Genomic DNA, 20,290 nt, shown 5'->3' with positions numbered 1-20,290 from the left:
ATGTTTAATTAACAGCCATCATTTTATCTAAAACAAGTTAGCCAGTCAGTTAATAGCTGCTTGTGCAAATCATTAAAAAATAATAAATCATAAAATATTAGGGCAGTTTTTTTTTTTTTTGAAAATGAATGAAGATGACAGGTTGGATGAAGTATGTTTCTTGTATGTGCTGGCAACACTGTCCTCTGTCTTTTTCCATTAAACGTGACATCTCTGAACTCAGGGCTGAAGTGTTGTGTGGCTGGGAGCTGCTCTGTTTTGATTGGCTTTCAATACTGAATCTTCTAAAAGTAATGGGGCTTCTTATTGGTCTTCTAATTGGTTTATTAGCTGATACACTAATTATTTATTTCTACTATGTAAAACTGTTACAAATTAAACCCATCCATCCATCCATCCATCCATTATCTTCCGCTTCTCCGGGGTTCGGGTCGCGGGGTCAGCATCCTAAGCAATGAAGCCCAGACCTTCCTTTCCCCAGCCACTTCCACCAGCTCTCCAAGGGGGATTCCGAGGCGCTCCCAGGCCAGCTGGGCGATATAGTCGCGCCAGCGTGTCCTGGGTCTTCCCCGGGGTCTCCTCCCAGGTGGACTCGCCTGTGACACCTCCCGAGGGAGGCGTCCAGGAGGCATCCTAACCAGATGCCCGAACCACCTCAGCTGGCTCCTCTCGACGTGAAGAAGCAGCGGCTCTACTCCGAGTCCCTCCCGGATGACTGAACTTTTCACCCTATCTCTAAGGGAGAGTCCAGACACCTCATTTCGGCCGCTTGTATTCGTGATCTTATTCTTTCGGTCATTACCCAAAGCTCATGACCATAGGTGAGGGTGGGAACGTAGATCGACCGGTAAATCGAGAGCCTTGCCTTATGGCTCAGCTCTTTCTTTACCACAACAGACTGGTAAAGAGCCCGCATCACTGCTGACCCAGCACCAATCCGCCTGTCAATCTCCCGCTCCCTTGTACCATCACTCGTGAACAAGACCCCGAGATACTTGAACTCCTCCACTTGAGGCAAGAGCCTATCCCCGACCCAGAGAGGGCTCTCCACCCTTTTCCGCCTGAGAACCATGGTCTCGGATTTAGAGGTACTGATTCTCATCCCCGCCGCTTCACACTCGGCTGCAAACCGATCCAGCGAGAGCTGAAGTTCGCGGCCTGATGTCCCCAATAGGACCACATCATCTGCAAACAGCAGCGATGTGACCCTGAGGTCACCAAACCGGACACCCTCCATCCCTTGACTGCGCCTAGAAATTCTATCCATAAAAATTATGAATAGAATCGGTGACAAAGGGCAGGCCTGACGGAGTCCAACTCTCACTGGGAACGAGTCTGACTTACTGCCGGCTATGCGAACCAAACTCCAGCTTTGTTTGTACAGGGCCTGAATGGCTCGTAGCAAAGAGCCATGTACCCCGTACTCCCGAAGCACCTCCCACAGAATACCCCGGGGAACACAGTCGAATGCCTTCTCCAGATCCACAAAGCACATGTGGACTGGTTGGGCAAACTCCCATGAACCCTCCAGAATCCTGGAGAGGGTGAAGAGTTGGTCCAGTGTTCCACGACCAGGGCGGAACCCGCACTGTTCCTCCTGGATCCGAGGTTCGACTATAAGCCGGACTCTCTTCTCCAGTACCCCTGCATAGACCTTGCCAGGGAGGCTGAGGAGTGTGATTCCCCTGTAGTTGGAACACACCCTCCGGTCCCCTTTTTTAAAAAGAGGCACCACCACCCCAGTCTGCCAATCCAGTGGCACCGCCCCCGATGTCCACGCAATGTTGAAAAGGTGTGTCAGCCAAGACAGCCCCACAACATCCAGATCCTTGAGGAACTCAGGGCAGATCTCATCCACCAAGGAGCTTCTTGCCACCAAGGAGCTTCTTAACTACCTTAGCGACTTCGGCCTCAGTAATGGACAAGCCTATTCCCATGTCCCCAGACTCAGCCTCCTCACTGGAGAACGTGTCGGTGGGATTGAGAAGGTCCTCAAAGTATTCCTTCCACCGCCCAATGACGTCTTCAGTCGAAGTCAGCAGCACACCATCTCCACTATATACAGTGCTAGTGGCACACTGCTTTCCCCTTCTGAGTCGCCTGACGGTTTGCCAGAATCTTTTCGGAGCCGACTTAAAGTCACTTTCCAAGGCCTCACCAAACTCCTCCCATACACGGGTTTTTGCCTTGGCAACAACTGAAGCCGCAGATCGCTTGGCCTGTCGATACCTGCCAGCTGCCTCTGGTGTCCCACAGGCCAACCATGCCCGGTAGGACTCCTTCTTCAGCTTGACGGCATCTCTCACCTGGGGTGTCCACCACCGGGTTCGAGGATTACCGCCCCGACAGGCACCAACTACCTTACGGCCACAGCTACAGTCAGCCGCTTCAGCAATGGAGGAACGGTACATGGCCCATTCTGAGTCAATGTCCCCCACCTCCCCCGATATCTGGTCAAGTTCTGGATAAGTTCTGACGGAGGTGTGAGTTGAAGATCAATCTGACAGGTTCTTCTGCTAGACATTCCCAGCAAACCCTCACTATACGTTTGGGCTTGCCTGGTCTGACTGGCATCTTCCCCCACCACCTGATCCAACTCACCACCAGGTGGTGATCAGTTGACAGCTCAGCTCCTCTCTTTACCCGAGTGTCCAGTACACATGGCCGCAAGTCCGCTGACACGACTACAAAGTCAATCATTGAACTGCGGCCTAGGGTGTCCTGGTGCCATGTGCACTTATGGACATCCTTGTGTTCAAACATGGTGTTCGTTATGGACAAACTGTGGTTTGAGCAGAAGTCCAAAAACTGAACACCACTCGGGTTCAGATCAGAGAGGCCATTCCTCCCAATCACACCCCTCCAGGTCTTACTGTCGTTGCCCACGTGAGCGTTGAAGTCCCCCAGTAGGACAATCGAGTCTCCAGGAGGAGCACTTTCAAGCACCCCTTCCAAGGACTCTATGAAGGCTGGGTACTCTGAACTGCTGTTCGGTGCATAAGCACAGACAACAGTCAGGACCCGTTCCCCAACCCGAAGGCGTAGGGAAGCTACCCTCTCGTCCACCGGGGAAAACCCCAACATACAGGCGCCGAGTCGAGGGGCTATGAGAAAGCCCACACCTGCCCGCCGCCTCTCACCATGGGCAACTCTAGAAAAGAAAAAAGTCCAGCCCCTCTCACGGAGATTGGACCCACAGCCCAAGCTGTGTGTTGAGGTGAGCCCGACTATATCTAGCCGGTATCTCTCGACCTCGCGCACCAACTCAGGCTCCTTCCCCGCCAGTGAGGTAACGTTACAAGTTCCAAAAGCCAGTTTCAGCAACCGAGGATCAGAACGCCAAGGCCCACGCCTTCGGACACTGCCCGATCCACAACGCACCGAACACCTACTACTGCCCCTCCCATTGGTGGTGGGTCGATGGGAGGGGGGACTCATGTAACTCCTTCGGGCTGGGCCCGGCCGGGCACCATGAGTAAATGCCCGGCCACCAGACGCTCGCTGGCGAGCCCCTCCCCCAGGCCTGGCTCCAGGGTGGGGCCCCGGTAACCCCGTTCCGGGCAGGGTACACAAGTCCCGTTTTTGTGTCTTCATAGGGGTTATTATGGATCACACTTTGTCTGATCTGTCACCTAGGACCAGTTTGCCATGGGAGATCCTAACAGGAGCTTTTGCTCCAGACAACATAGCTCCTAAGATCATTCAAGCACACAAACCCCTCCACCACGATAAGGTGGTGATCCAAGGAGAGGACAAATTAAACCAGAGAATAAAAATACTTCACTGAAAGAAACAAAGAAGTATAATGATTGAATTATAATGATTAATTTATACAAAAAGTACCCTTACAAGTAAAAATGTACTAAAGTACATGGATAAGAGTAGATGTAATTACTTTCCACCTTGGTAAATCATTATTAATGCAAAACCTGTTTTTCAGCTTAGCATGTAGCTGATTTGTGATCAATAAACCATTTAAAGATTTCTTTTCTTACTTAATTGAAAAGTAACAGGGAAAATCATACATTACGCTGCAAATTTTAAAAGAAGAAAGGTCACTTTTTCACAGGCAGTCTATTGGATAGACTTTATTTATTTTACTTAAAATAGTTTACAATAAATAAGTATAATGTCACTGAACTGTTTTGATACAATCTGAAATAGAAAATTGAGTTATATGTTTGGATTAATCTGATTGTTGTTCAGAACATGCACTTTAACATCAGAGCACTTAAGGAATGGTCCAGTATCAAAACTTCAGCCATATCTGTAACTAGAGCTATTTAGAGTTATTTTAATGTAAAAGCTTAAAAGAAAGGCCACTCTTAAAGCACTGAATTACCTGAATAAAAGCTGTTATATGATGCTGGTAAAATGCAAACGTGTCTTGAAAAGGTGAGGGAAGTGCACCTCCTGGTGGCTGTTTTCTTCAAATCAATGGCAACTGTATTTCTTTAAGCTTTATTTGAATGCCTTCTGCTCGCAGTACTGTGAAAAAGTTTTAGAACACCTGGGAAAATTACATGTAAAACTTTTTATCTGGACAGGAAATGTTTATTTTCTAAAAAAATAAATACAAATGAACATTATAAATAGCGAATAGTGAAACACGGGTTTCAGTGTGTTCGCTTAAAAGGGAATTTTTTCTGGCATTTTAATGTGGCTAATCTAGTACACATTTTGAGTATCTTAAAAGCTGCTTACTGTTTTAAAAATTGGAACCACTTGACATTATTTGAGATTCTGACATTAAGTAAATCCACCATTTAGTTTTGGGGTAATACATTAAAATATCTGTCCAGTTAATTAGAATTTTCCAAATCACTTTTGTGTAATTTACTTGAATTAGTCATGTTACCCAATCAATATCTTAGAAGCTATTTAATAGCGTTATGTGGAACAACTTGATATAAAATGTTGAAATAAATCCAACACCTTTCTTTTTTTTTGAGTGCATTGCCCTTATTTAATAATTTTGAATAATTCTATAAAGACTGCAGAGCTGACAATAACCAGACGTTATGTTATTATTATGCATTATGGTTTGAATAAAACATGTAAAATACATTCATTCATTCGTGCATTCATTCAAGTACTTTTTAATAGTGAGTGTGATAAATGTAATTTCTATTCACTTGAAGACTGATGTGTAATTTGAGTGTGCCATGCATGTTATGTGCTTTATTTTTGTGTAGTGTGGGTAGTTTTCCATGTTTTATTATGTGGGAACATAATAGAGAATGTAAGCATTTCTCTACTGAAACTATGGATAGCTGTGCAAACTACACTTTTCAAACCATTTGTAGAGGTACCATTTATGTACATGTAACCTTTAAATCTGTGCATTGTTTTGACACCTTAGCACCCCCCAGATCAATTTCCTTACTGTAATCAAGATACACTTTAAATGGAATCGTACTTTCAGTGCTCTACTTCCTTTTATTTTATACATTAGCCAGACAAGTACTGCAGACTGCAGTGAGACAGTACTGTCAGTGATGCTCCTGCAACAGCAGCATGGATGGATCACATCCAAGCTTCTCTGCTGAGGAGAGGTTGGTGTAACTATGATGGTGCATTATTCACTGTTTTCATTTCATCTGATGTGTAATCATAACCATCCATCCATCTATCCACCAATCCTCAACTGCCAGCAAAGAGGCTCAGGCCTCCCTGTCCCCCGCCACCTCCTCCAGCTCTTCCGGAGGGATACCGATGCGTTCCCAGAACAGATTTAATTCTTCCAACATGTCCTGGGTCTTCCTCGGGGTCTCCTCCCCGTTGGACATGTCTGGAATACCTCCCTAGGGTGTGGGATACCCAATACCCGAACCACCTCAACTGGCTTCTCTCAACATGGAGGACCAGCAGTCTCACCTGAATCGCCAATCTTCTCACCCTATCTCTAAAGAAGACCCTGCGGAGAAAGCTCATTTCGGCCGCTTGTATCTGTGATCTCGTTCTTTTGTTCACTATCCAAAGCTCATGACCATAGGTAAGAGTTGGAATGTAGATTGACCAGTACATTTACAGCTTTGCCTTCTGTCTCAGCTCTTTCTTCACCATGATGGACCAGTATAAGGGACCGCATTACTGCAGACGCCGCACCAATCCTCCTGTCAACCTCTCGCTCCATACTTCCTTCACTCGTGAACAAAATCCCAAGACATTTAAACTCCTCCACTTGGGGCAAGAATTCACTCCCAACCTAGACAGAGCATTCCACCCTTTTCTGACTGAGGACCATGATCTCAGATTTAGAGGTGCTGATTTTCATCCCAGCCGCTTCACACTCAGCTACAAACTGGTCCAGAGTGAGCTGGAGGTCCCGGCCTGATGACGCCAACAGGACCACATCATCCGCAAAAAGCAGACGTGAAATTCTGAGGCCACCATACTGGACACCCTCCGCCGCTTGGCTGTTCCAAGAAATTCTGTCCATAAAAGCTATGAACAGAATTGGGAAACGGACAACGGACAGCCCTGGCGGAGTCCAACCCTGACTGGAAACCGATCTGACTTACTGCCAGCTAACCAAGCTCCTGCTTCATTTGTACAGGGACTGAATGGCCCGTAACAACAAGCCCCTTACCCTGTACTCCCGGAACACTCCCCACAGGATCCTCTGAGGGACGCAGTCGAATGCCTTCTCCAAATCCACAAAACACATGTAGACTGGTTGGGCGAACTCCCACGCACCCTCCAGGACCCTGGTGAGGATAAAAAGCTGGTCCAGTGTTCCATGACCTGGGCGAAACCCGCATTGTTCCTCTTGTAGCTAAGATTCAACTATTGGTCAGACTCTCTTCTCCAGTACCCCTGCATAAACCTTAGCAGGTAGGCTGAGAAGTGTGATCCCCCAGTAGTTAGAACACACCCTCTGGTCCCCTTTCTTAAAAAGCGGGACCACCACCCCGGTCTGCCATTCCAGGGGACAGCCCCAGATGTCCATGTGATGTTACAGAGGCATGTCTGCCAAGACAGCCCTACAACATCCAGAGCCCTCAGGAATTCCAGACGGATCTCATCCACCTCTGGTGCTCTGCCACCAAGGAGTTTTCCAACCACCTTGGCTACCTCAGCCCAAGTGATGGACAGACCCTCGCTCGGATCTCCAAGCTCTGCCTCCTCTGAGGAAGGATCGTTGGTGGGATTGAGAAGATCCTTGAAGTATTCCTTCTACCATCCAATGATGTCCCCAGTCGAAGCCCCCCCAGCCCCACTGTATACAGTGTTGGTCGGGAACTGCTTTCCTCTCCTGAGGCTCCTTTCCTCCTCCTTTTGCCTCCAGAGTCCCAAAAGCCAACCAGGCCCGATAAGACTCTTTCTTCAGCTTGACGGCTTCCTTTACCTGAGGTGTCCACCAAAGGGTTCGGGGATTGCCGACTAAAGTACTTTTCAGTGGGAAAAATGAGAATTTTATTGTCCACCTGCATGTTTCATGAACTATATTTGACTAGCTAGTTTCTAATCCACACTCTTCTATAATCCATCTAAATATTTATGAAGATTTTTTTATTTCATTATCATCTATAGTGAAAAGATTATAGTGTGAGCATAACCCCTGATATGTGCTACTGTAACACTTCTCTGGAATGAATTCTAGCAGCTCTGATGTGTAACATCATAGTAAAATCATTGTAACTCACCACAAGAGAGAAGTAGAGCGAGGCTCACAACAGCCTAAAGTTTATCCATCCTGAAATAACTTAGAAAAGAATGAACATAATGCGAAACAATTTATTGACTTTAGACATTATCCATCCATCCATCCATCATCTTCCGCTTCTCCGGGGTTCGGGTCGCGGGGGCAGCATCCTGAGCAATGAAGCCCAGACCTCCCTTTCCCCAGCCACTTCCACTAGCTCCCTGGGAGGGATTCCGAGGCGCCTCCCAAGGGAGGCGTCCAGGAGGCATCCTAACAAGATGCCCGAACCACCTCAACTGGCTCCTCTCGACGTGAAGAAGCAGCGGCTCTACTCCGAGTCCCTCCCGGATGACCGAACTTCTCACCCTATCTCTAAGGGAGAGTCCAGCCACCCTGCGGAGGAAACTCATTTCAGCCGCTTGTATTCGCGATCTTGTTCTTTCGGTCATTACCCAAAGCTCATGACCATAGGTGAGGGTGGGAACGTAGATCGACCAGTAAATCGAGAGCCTTGCCTTATGGCTCAGCTCTTTCTTTACCACAACAGACCGGTAAAGAGCCCGCATCACTGCTGACCCAGCACCAATCCGCCTGTCAATCTCCCGCTCCCTTGTACCATCACTCGTGAACAAGACCCCGAGATACTTAAACTCCTCCACTTGAGGCAAGAGCTCATCCCCAACCCAGAGAGGGCTCTCCACCCTTTCCCGCGTGAGAACCATGGCCTCGGATTTGGAGGTACTGATCCTCATCCCGGCCGCTTCACACTCAGGTGCAAACCGATCCAGTGAAAGCTGAAGTTCACGGCCTGATGTCCCCAATAGGACCACATCATCTGCAAACAGCAGCGATGTGACCCTGAGGTCACCAAACCGGACACCCTCCATCCCCTGACTGCGCCTAGAAATTCTATCCATAAAAATTATGAATAGAATCGGTGACAAAGGGCAGCCCTGACGGAGTCCAACTCTCACTGGGAAAAAGTCTGACTTACTGCCGGCCATGCGAACCAAGCTCCTGCTTTGTTTGTACAGGGCCTGAATGGCTCGTAGCAAAGAGCCATGTACCCCGTACTCCCGAAGCACCTCCCACAGAATACCCCGGGGAACACAGTCGAATGCCTTCTCCAAATCCACAAAGCACATGTGGACTGGTTGGGCAAACTCCCATGAACCCTCAAGAATCCTGGAGAGGGTAAAGAGTTGGTCCAGTGTTCCACAACCAGGGCGGAACCCGCACTGCTCCTCCTGAATCCGAGGTTCGACTATAAGCCGGACTCTCTTCTCCAGTACCCTTGCATAGACCTTACCAGGGAGGCTGAGGAGTGTGATTCCCCTGTAGTTGGAACACACCCTCCGGTCCCCCTTTTTAAAAAGAGGCACCACCACCCCAGTCTGCCAATCAAGTGGCACCACCCCCGATGTCCACGCAATGTTGAAAAGGCGTGTCAGCCAAGACAGCCCCACAACATCCAGAGCCTTGAGGAACTCGGGACGGATCTCATCCACCCCTGCAGCCCTGCCGCCAAGGAGCTTTTTAACTACCTTAGCGACTTCGGCCTCAGTAATGGACAAGCCTATTCCCGTGTCCCCAGACTCTGCCTCCTCACTGGAGAACGTGTTGGTGGGATTGAGAAGGTCCTCAAAGTATTCCTTCCACCGCCCAATGACGTCTTCAGTCGAAGTCAGCAGCACACCATCTCCACTATATACAGTGCTAGTGGCACACTGCTTTCCCCTTCTGAGTCACCTGACGGTTTGCCAGAATCTTTTTGGAGCCAACTTAAAGTCACTTTCCAAGGCCTCACCGAACTCTTCCCACACCCGGGTTTTTGCCTTGGCAACGACTGAAGCCGCAGATCGCTTGGCCTGTCGATACCTGCCAGCTGCCTCTGGTGTCCTACAGGCCAACCATGTCCGGTAGGACTCCTTCTTCAGCTTGACGGCATCTCTCACCTGGGGTGTCCACCACCGGGTTCGAGGATTACCGCCCCGACAGGCACCAACTACCTTGCGACCACAGCTACAGTCAGCCGCTTCAACAATGGAGGAGCGGAACATGGCCCATTCTGAGTCAATGTCCCCCACCTCCCCCGATATCTGGTCAAAGTTCTGACGGAGGTGTGAGTTGAAGATCAATCTGACAGGTTCTTCTGCCAGACGTTCCCAGCAAACCCTCACTATACGTTTGGGTTTGCCTGGTCTGACTGGCATCTTCCCCCACCACCTGATCCAACTCACCACCAGGTGGTGATCAGTTGACAGCTCAGCTCCTCTCTTTACCCGAGTGTCCAGTACACATGGCCGCAAGTCCGCTGACACGACTACAAAGTCAATCATTGAACTGCGGCCTAGGGTGTCCTGGTGCCATGTGCACTTATGGACATCCTTGTGTTCAAACATGGTGTTCGTTATGGACAAACTGTGGTTTGAGCAGAAGTCCAAAAACTGAACACCACTCGGGTTCAGATCAGAGAGGCCATTCCTCCCAATCACACCCCTCCAGGTCTTACTGTCGTTGCCCACGTGAGCGTTGAAGTCCCCCAGTAGGACAATCGAGTCTCCAGGAGGAGCACTTTCAAGCACCCCTTCCAAGGACTCTATGAAGGCTGGGTACTCTGAACTGCTGTTCGGTGCATAAGCACAGACAACAGTCAGGACCCGTTCCCCAACCCGAAGGCGTAGGGAAGCTACCCTCTCGTCCACCGGGGAAAACCCCAACATACAGGCGCCGAGTCGAGGGGCTATGAGAAAGCCCACACCTGCCCGCCGCCTCTCACCATGGGCAACTCCAGAAAAGAAAAAAGTCCAGCCCCTCTCAAGGAGATTGGACCCAGAGCCCAAGCTGTGTGTTGAGGTGAGCCCGACTATATCTAGCCGGTATCTCTCGACCTCGCGCACCAACTCAGGCTCCTTCCCCGCCGGTGAGGTAACGTTCCAAGTTCCAAAAGCCAGTTTCAGCAACCGAGGATCAGAACGCCAAGGCCCACGCCTTCGGACACTGCCCGATCCACAATGCACCGCACCCCTACTACTGCCCCTCCCATCGGTGGTGGGTCGATGGGAGGGGGGACTCATGTAGCTCCTTCGGGCTGGGCCCGGCCGGGCACCATGAGTGAATGCCCGGCCACCAGACGCTCGCTGGCGAGCCCCTCCCCCAGGCCTGGCTCCAGGGTGGGGCCCCAGTAACCCTGATCTGGGCAGGGTACACAAGTCCTGCTTTGTTGTCCTCATAGGGGTGGTTATGGATCACACTTTGTCTGGCCTGTCACCTAGGACCAGTTTGCCATGGGAGACCCTACCAGGAGCTTTTGCTCCAGACAACATAGCTCCTAGGGTCCTTCAAGCACACAAACCTCTCCACCACGATAAGGTGGTGATCCATGGAGAGGACTTTAGACATTATAATTATGTTAAATAGTCAAAGTGTACCAGATCTGAACGTTTTTGATATGTACAACATATACGTGATCAAAGTGGGCTCTACTCTGTCAATTTATACACTGACCCTTTGGAAAAAAAAAAAGCAAATAAACAGATTTCTGAAAGGAAGATGACAAGATGGATTACTTAAAAGCAGTGAAAACAGAAATGTATCAATGTTTGCATTGCAAGAAGGTGATATCAATGATATCAGAAGGGCTGGACAACATGACTTTATTCATGGAGAAAACACATAAAGCAAGGCGCAGAGGACATTAACCAAGATAACTACCACAAAATAAGGCACAGACTCTAAAGTACAAACAACCAAGACTTTAGTAAGAGCTTTTCGGTGACCTCTTGAGGTGAGGAGGAGAAAGGAGAATCTCCAGGGGTAAAGGACTCTGTGCAGGCCAGTCAAGTTCTTCCACACAAAACTCGCTCATCCATGTCTTTATGGACCTTGTTTTGTGCACTGGTGTGCAGTCATGTTGGAACAGGAAGGGGCCATCCCCAAACTGTTCCCACAAAGTTGGGAGCATGAAATTGTCTAAAATCTCTTGGTCTGCTGAAGCATTAAGAGTTCCTTTCACTGGAACTAAGGGGCAGAGCACAAAGCCTGAAAAACTACCCCACACCATAATCTCCCTCCACCAGACTTTACACTTACAAGTACCGTTCTCCTGGCAACCGCCAAACCCTGTCATCCATCGGATTGCCAGATGGAGAAGTGTGATTCTTCACTCCAGAGAATACAGCTTCACTGCTCTAGAGTTTAGTGGTGGCTTGGTGATGAAGGCTTGTATACAGCTGCTTGGCCTTGGAAGCTCATTCCACGAAACCCTGTATGTACTGTTCTTGAGTTAACCTGAAGGCCACATGAAGTTTGGAAGTCTGTAGCGATTGACTCTGCAGAAAGTTGGCGACCTGCACGGATAATGCACCTCAGCATCCACTGACCCTGCTCTGTCATTTTACATGGCCTACCACTTTGTGGCTGAGGTGCTGTTGTTCCCAATCACTTCCACTTTGTTATAATACCACTGACAGTTGACTGTGGAATATTTAGTAATGAGAAAATTTCACAACTGGACTGCGCAGGTGGCATCCTATCACGGTAGCATGATGGAATTCACTGAGCTCCTGAGAGCGACCCATTCTTTCACTAATGTCTGTAGAAGCAGTCTTTAGGCCTAGGTGCTTGGTTTTATACACCTGTGGCCATGGAAGTGATTGGAACACCTGAATTCAATTATTTGGATGGGAGAGTGAATACATTTGGAAATGTAGTGTATATCAAGCAAACCAGATGACAACCTTCAATTTAACGAGATTGAGGACTGTAGAAAAGATGTAAAAGACTGGATGACTGTTTAGCTCAGATAAAACAGAGGTTCTGCTTTTAACCTCTAATCAGACGTTCAGAATGACGAGTATCATTACTGTCATAAAACTGGTCATTTTGCAAGAGATTGTCATACGAAACAGACAGATATTCACAAAAGGAGTCCAAAGATGAGGAACAACATTGTAGTCAAGTCTTCTGAAGGGTTTTCACATGAGAATACAACAGGGAAGTCTGTCCAGGGTATTTCACCCGACCATTTGTCTATGCTTATCAAGGCAGTCCAAGAATTTACAGAGGTGTCACCAGCTCTGTGCCAGCTTAAAACAAATTTTCCCAGCCACTTTAACCCACCTGTGTGCTATCAGTAAGGTTTTTGAGAATCGTCTTTTTGTTGATGTACAGAATTTTTCATTTCTTGTAGACACAGGGGCTGAGGTTACCACTTTCCTTGGCTACTTAAATCACAAGGTGCTGGCTTACTATTAGTACCTAGAATTAATAAAGTTAGGTCAGGGGGAGAGCCTTCTTATGTAAAGCCCCCCAGCTTTGAAATAATCTTCCAGGAAATGTTCAGGACTCAGACACAGCCTCACTCTTTAAGTCTAGGCTGAAAACCTACTTGTTTAGTCAAGCCTTTGGTAATTAGTTTTCCCTGTTAGATAAAAGGTGCATATCTGGGGGTTAATGGACATAAAGTATTATGGTATAATACTCTCATGACTGTAAATATGCTAAGGAATTTACTGCAATTCTTGACTGCTTCCATGTTGCGCAGCATGTAAATTTTCCCACCCATGACAAAGGTCACACCGTTGACTTAGTCTGTTCTTCCTCCTTATCTGTTATTAATCCACATCCTCTGCTGTTCCCGCTCTCTGATCACAAGCTGATTCTGTTTACTACTCCTCTGGCTGTGCCCTGTCAATCCACTCAAAAGAGTATTTCCTTCCGTAAAACTCAAGTCTGTTGATCCTCTCCGTCTTATCCAGTCCATTTCTTCTGCCTTTCCTGTTGACTCTGCTCCTTCTTCTCCTGAAGCTCATGCTATGTTATTAAATGAGGCTCTCTGTGAGTCTCTAAATGCACTAGCTCCTCTGAAGACCAAAACTGTGTCTTTTTCCACTCCTGCTCCTTGGTATACTGGTGAGCTCCATACTATGAATTAGGTTGGTCGCCATCTTTAGCGACTTTATAAGAAGTCGAAAGCTCACTGTTCATGGTGAGGCTTATAAACAACACATATCTACTTACAGAGATGCCTTACGTACTACTAAGTCAACTTATCTTTCTAGCCTCATTAACAATCAACACAGCACAAACTCCCGTCACCTCTTCTCTACAGTCACCAAGCTTTTTAAACCCCCTGATGGCATTGTAGCTGCTTCTTCTGAACTTTGCAACACATTCCTACATTTCTTTGAAGGTAAAATTGCAAACATTAATAGCTCCCTGGCAATCACTATTGCTGATATCCCTTTTCGATCTTCTCCTTCTACTATGTCTCCTGGCTATAAACCATTCTCTTCCTCTCTTTCTGCCTTTAACATTGTCAACTCTTCCTTCATTGCTAACATCATAACTACTTCCAAGAACACAACCTGCTCTCTTGATCCACTTCCTACAACCTTAACTAAAGCCAGTCTACCTGTCCTGGTCCCTCACCTTACCATCATTATTAATCAATCATTGCTCCTAGGCCAGGTTCCTTCAATCTATAAGATTGCCGCAGTAACCCATCCTTAAAAAACCAGGCCTTGACCCGTCTGACCTAAATAATTACCATCCTATCTCTAACCTTCCCTTTCTGTCCAAAGTTCTTGTACAAACTGTTTCCAGTCAGCTGCAAGAACCTAATATCTAATAATCTCTTTGAACCTTTCCAGTCTGGTTTCCGTCCATTCCACAGTACTGAAACAGCTGTAATTAAGGTCACTAATGATCTCCTTATGTCTGCAGATGCTGGTGCTTTAAACATCTTGTTACTGCTTGACTTAAGTGCAGCCTTTGACACAGTGAGTCATTCCATTCTCCTGTCAAGGCTGCATGAACTGGGCATTGACGGTACTGCCCTGGACTGGTTTACATCCTACCTGACCAATAGGCAGCAGTTTATCACCCTCTCCGGTCATACTTACTCTACCTCTTCTGTCTCACAAGGGGTCCCACAAGGATCTGTCCTTGGACCTCTCTTTTCATTGTATATATCCTTCCCCTTGGTCACATACTACGTCGATACAATCTTGATTTTCACTGTTATGCAGACGACACCCAGATTTACCTCAACACCAAATCATTTCATAATCCACCCCTCTCTCACTTAGAAACCGGCTTATCTGAAATCAAGAGTTGGATGAAACATAACTTTCTTATGTTAAATAGTAGCAAAACAGAACTCATTCTCATTGGATCCAAATCCACCCTCACAAAAACTCCACCTCTCACACTTTGCATCGATGATGTAGTTATCTCTCCTTCCCCACTGATCCAAAATCTGGGTGTCATCCTTGATTCAACTCTTTCGTTCACTGCTCATATTAACTCCATTGTCAAAATTTCATTTTTCCATCTGTGCAATATTGCCAAAATCAGATCATCCCTCTCTCAGTCAGCTGCAGAAATCCTTATCCATGCTTTCATTTCCAGCCGTCTCGACTATTGTAACTCTCTTCTAGCAGGAATCAGCTCTTCCTCCACTCACAAACTTCAAATGGTTCAGAACTCTGCCGCCCGTCTCCTCACCCACACTCATCACATTACCCCTGTTCTCCAACGTCTCCATTGGCTTCCTGTGAAATATCACATACAGTTCAAAATTCTTCTCCTCACCTATAAAGCTCTTAACGGTCTTACCCCTTTTTACTTGTCTGATCTTCTTCTTCCCTATAAACCCCCCTCTCTCAGGTCATCTTCAGCTGGACTACTTACCGTCCCTCCATCTAACCTCCAAAGCTTTGGTGACCGAGCCTTCTCCAGATCTGCCCCTAGACTCTGGAACTCTCTTCCACTACTGGTCAGACAATCCAATTCACTCTCCCTATTCAAGTCTAACCTGAAATCTTATCTTTTTGCACTTGCTTATAACCTCCCTCATGCCTTCAATGTCTGACCCTGTCATTATCCAGCATTTCTTATATAACTGGTCTGCCCCACCACACTCATAACCTGCCCTCAATCTGTTATGCTCTTTCATATGACCTCCCATATACTGCCTTGTCTTTTTGTTTGTAGTATTGTGCTCTTGTTGTCTGTGTTAGTGTGTTATTTATGTACTTTGAATTGTAAGCATCTTTGGGTCCTTAATAATGCGCTATATAAAAATAAAGAATTATTATTATTATTAAATTATGGTAAACTGGGAGTGTTGGTGCTGTCATCCCGCTGGTCTCACGCACTCACTCAAGTTTGTTGACAGTTGCACAGAGGGATGCTGTTACCTTTCTGGTTTCTCCCTTTTAATTAGGCTGTTATAGCTACACCTGCTGGAGTCTGTGCTGCACTCTGTTAACACCGTAATCTGTGATCAGTGACTCTTTACAGAACTAACTCTCTGTGTTTTCTTTTTCTTTGCCAAGTTGAACAGCTTCCCATCCTGTTCATCTGATGCTGGTGCTTCTTCTGCCTTGATCGGGTGCCCACTGCTCACCAGCCTTTTGGACCGTTTCAGCCTTCTGGACCGTTTTGACCACCATGGAGCTTCACACTGTACAACGCAGTGCCAACCTGACCGGCAGGAGCTGACCCACCATGATGATGATGCTGCTGCATAAACTCATATTATTTAATGAACCATTGCTCCTCCTGTTTTTCCACATTTTGTATTCTAACATTTTATACCAAAACTGTTTGCTATCTGGTGTCAACCAGAGGACGATGGATTCCCCTTTTGAGACTTTGTTCCACTCATGGTTTCTTTCTGTTGTTCTTAGGGAGTTTTTCCTTGTGAGTGTTTCCATTTTCTTGCTCATGCGGGCTTGAACCCAAATTTTTCTTATGATCTGATGCTGCATTATAGACACACACACACACACACACACACACACACACACACACACACACACACACACACACATATATATATATATATATATATATATATATATATATATATATATATATATATATATATATATACATACATATGTATTATGGCAAGCCAAACAGGAAATATTTAATGAACATTGATATATATGGAATGAACACTGATATATATGGAATAAACATTGATATATATAGAATGAACACTGATATATATAGAATGACTGTTGATATATATGGAATGAACACTGATATATATAGAATGAATGTTGATATATATGCAAGAACATTGATATATATGGAATGAACACCGATATTTATGGAATGACATTGATATATATGGAATGTATATTTATATGTATGGAATAAACACTGATATATATAGAATGAACATTGATATATATGGAATGCACACCGATATATATATATAGAATGAACACTGATATATATGGAATGAACATTGATATATATAGAATGACTGTTGATATATATGGAATGAACATTGATATATATGGAATGAACACTGATATATATAGAATGAACACCGATATATATATAGAATGACTGTTGATATATATGGAATGAACATTGATATATATATATATATATATATACAGTGAGTCCAAGAAGTATTTGATCCCTTGCTGATTTTCTTCGTTGGCCCACTAATAAAGACATGATCATTCTATACTTTTAATGGTAGATGTATTCTTACATGGAGAGACAGAATATTAAAAAGAAAATCCAGAAAATAAATCTAAGGAATATATATTAATTGATTTGTATTTCATGGAGTGAAATAAGTATTTGATCCCTTAGTATTCATTAGCAGTTCTGGCTTTTACAGACCAGTTAGACACTCCCAATCAACTTGTTACCTGACCTGAAGCCACCTGTTCTCACTAATCACTTGTGTGAAAAACACCTGTCCACAGAATCAGACAGATCACACAGATTTCAAGTCTCCAACATGGGTAAAACCAAAGAGCTGTCACAGGACCTCAGAGTCAGAATTGTTGACCTTCACAAAGCTGGAATGGGCTACAAAAAGATTAGTAAGGTGTTGGATGTGAAAGTAACAACTATTGGTGCAATTATCAGAAAGTTTAAAGAGTATAACATGACAATCAACAGACCTCGGCCCGTTGCTCCAAAGAAGATTTCGCCTCGTGGGGTGGCAATGATGCTGAGAACGGTCAGAAATCGTCCTGCAACCACTCGGCAGGAGTTAGCAAATGACCTGAAGGCAGCTGGGACCACAGTTTGCAAGGAAACAATTGGCAACACTTTGCGCAACAATGGATTCACATCCTGCAGTGCCCGAAAGGTACCCCTGCTGAAGGGAGCACATGTGGAGGCGCGCCTCAAGTATGCCAATGATCATTTGAAAGATGAACCAAGTTATTGGGAGAAGGTTTTGTGGTCAGACGATACCAAAATTGAACTTTTTGGCCTCAACTCCACCCGCCATGTGTGGAGGAAGAAAAATGCTGCCTATGACCCCAAGAACACTGTGCCCACCGTCAAGCATGGAGGTGGAAGCATAATGTTTTGGGGGTGTTTCTCTGCCAAGGGTACAGGGCTACTTCACCGCATCACTGGGAAGATGGATGGAGCCATGTATCGCACAATCCTGAGGGACAACCTCCTCCCCTCTGCCAGGGATCTGAAAATGGGCCGTGGTTGGGTCTTCCAACATGATAACGACCCTAAACATACAGCAAAGGCAACAAAGGATTGGCTCAAGAAAAATCACATTAAGGTCATGGAGTGGCCCAGCCAGTCGCCAGACCTCAATCCGATCGAAAATCTATGGAGGGAGCTGAAGGTCAGAGTTGCCAAGCGACAGCCCACCAACCTTCGTGATTTAGAGAGGATCTGCAAAGAAGAGTGGGCCAAAATTCCCCCTGGTGTGTGTGCTAAACTTGTGGTTAACTACAACAAACGTCTCACCGCTGTGCTTGCAAACAAAAGCTTTGCCACTAAGTATTGAGTGTGTTTGGCAAGAGGGATCAAATACTTATTTTCCTCATTGAAATACAAATTAATTAAAATATATTCTTTAAAATTATATTCTGGATTTTTGTCTTGATATTCTGTCTCTCCATGTTAGAATATATCTACCATTAAAAGTGCAGAAGGATAGTGTCTTTATTAGTGGGCAAACAAAGAAAATCAGCAAGGGATCAAATACTTCTTGGACTCACTGTATATATATATATAGAATGTACATTGATATATATGGAATGAACATTGATATATATAGAATGAACACTGATATATATACACTGTAAAAAAAAACCCTGTAGTTTTTACAGGAAAACGCTGGCAGCTCTACTGAAAAAAAATGTAAATTAATTTACAGTGATTTAAATCACTGCTAAATTACAGTAATAATCTGTCAAGTTTACACAAATTAAATGTTAATTTTGCATAGCAGTGTTCTACATAAAAATACCCTTTCCTGTATTTTTTACCTCTAATAAACGTCTTTACTACTTCAACAACTGGCAAAATTAACAGGGAAATATCAAACAAAAAACTAATTTAAACTAGTAAAACCACAGTAAAATTTTGTATTTAAAATAAAAGATATTTTGTGTATTTTGTTCATCATTAGTAATAAGATTACACTGTAAGAGTTACTTCTTAAACCTGGAAATCTCCATTTTTTGCCTGATTTGCCTGGTTAAATAACAGTAAATAAAAATAATTACCAGTACTACTACTACTACTACTACCATGCAAAAAGTAACATTATGGAATGAGAGGATCATATCACTTTTTTGAAAACTTTATTTTCCTCAGTTGTTAACAAGTCAGTAGGCCAATGTATTCTGTGACTATGACTTAATCCAAAATGAAAAGCTGCAGATTAGCTTCTTTAAATCAGAAAGATTTTAAATTTACAAAATTTTCAAGTGCCAGGCAAAAAACTGAAAGCAGATTAAATATAAAATGTTCACAAGTTATCTTAACACTTCAAATCAAAAAACATATCCAAACTGCCGTAATTACGTAACACAAACAGCAAAAAAAGTGCAGTACTTCAACAAACAGTCCACAAAGCAACAACTTGTAGTACCTTTTCTTCAACAAAACAGTCCAAAAAACAAAACCTTGCAATATTTCTCCAATGAACAGTCTGCAAAGCAGAAACTTCAAGTACTTTTTATCCTACGAACAGTCCACAAAATGAAAACTTCCAGTACATCTTCAATGAACAGTAAGAGTCCACAGAGAGTCCTTATTTAGGTGTCACACCACTCGTGATCGGTGATTTCCTGTATCAGGGTGAGGACTCGGGGGTTCAGGTTGAGACGACGCTTTGAGTTTTTATTCTCCACTTTGGTTCCCTTTTCTGGATTTATCGTGAAAAAACACCTGTTGAAAAAAAAGGAAAAAAAAAGATTATAAGTATTTTGAAGTTTTAGTTTAAAGTAAAATATAAATAATTTTATAGTATTACGAATTAAAAGCAAGCCATATTTACTCACCTTTGAAGAAATTCCAGAGTTGAAGCCAGCTCAGATGGATAATGGATGTTAAAACAGTAGTAGCTCCCGAACATCAGGCACAACGCAGAAATGAAGGAGGGGATGTTTGTGTTGATAAGGGTCTGATCGAGACTCAGCATGTACCTTGTTGAGGAATAGCATGATTGTCCTATAAAAAAATCATTGAACAAGATATATTATGTGCTACACTCACATGATAAAATCCATTAGTAGTACAATTTAACAAATTAGATATGAAGCAGACTTACCACAGACAATGATGGCTGGTGTTAGAGACACCTGCTCCAGTTGCACATCTTCTGCCAGACTTGTTTCATCT

The 20,290-nt window shown here is 44.9% G+C and overlaps 1 long non-coding RNA gene across 1 annotated transcript; it reads right to left on the bottom strand.

The window, feature by feature from the left end:
- Window positions 1-19,711: 19,711 nt before the first annotated feature.
- Window positions 19,712-20,290, bottom strand: LOC108440901. The gene is made up of 3 exons (XR_001858884.2): window positions 20,220-20,290; window positions 19,951-20,119; window positions 19,712-19,837 (listed from the first exon to the last, which is right to left on the bottom strand). It is a non-coding gene; the product is annotated as an uncharacterized LOC108440901 (long non-coding RNA).

This window comes from Pygocentrus nattereri, chromosome 1 (assembly GCF_015220715.1).
Source record: "Pygocentrus nattereri isolate fPygNat1 chromosome 1, fPygNat1.pri, whole genome shotgun sequence".
In the NCBI taxonomy this organism is placed as follows: domain Eukaryota; kingdom Metazoa; phylum Chordata; class Actinopteri; order Characiformes; family Serrasalmidae; genus Pygocentrus; species Pygocentrus nattereri.
This window is presented reverse-complemented; position numbering and strand designations above follow the sequence as displayed.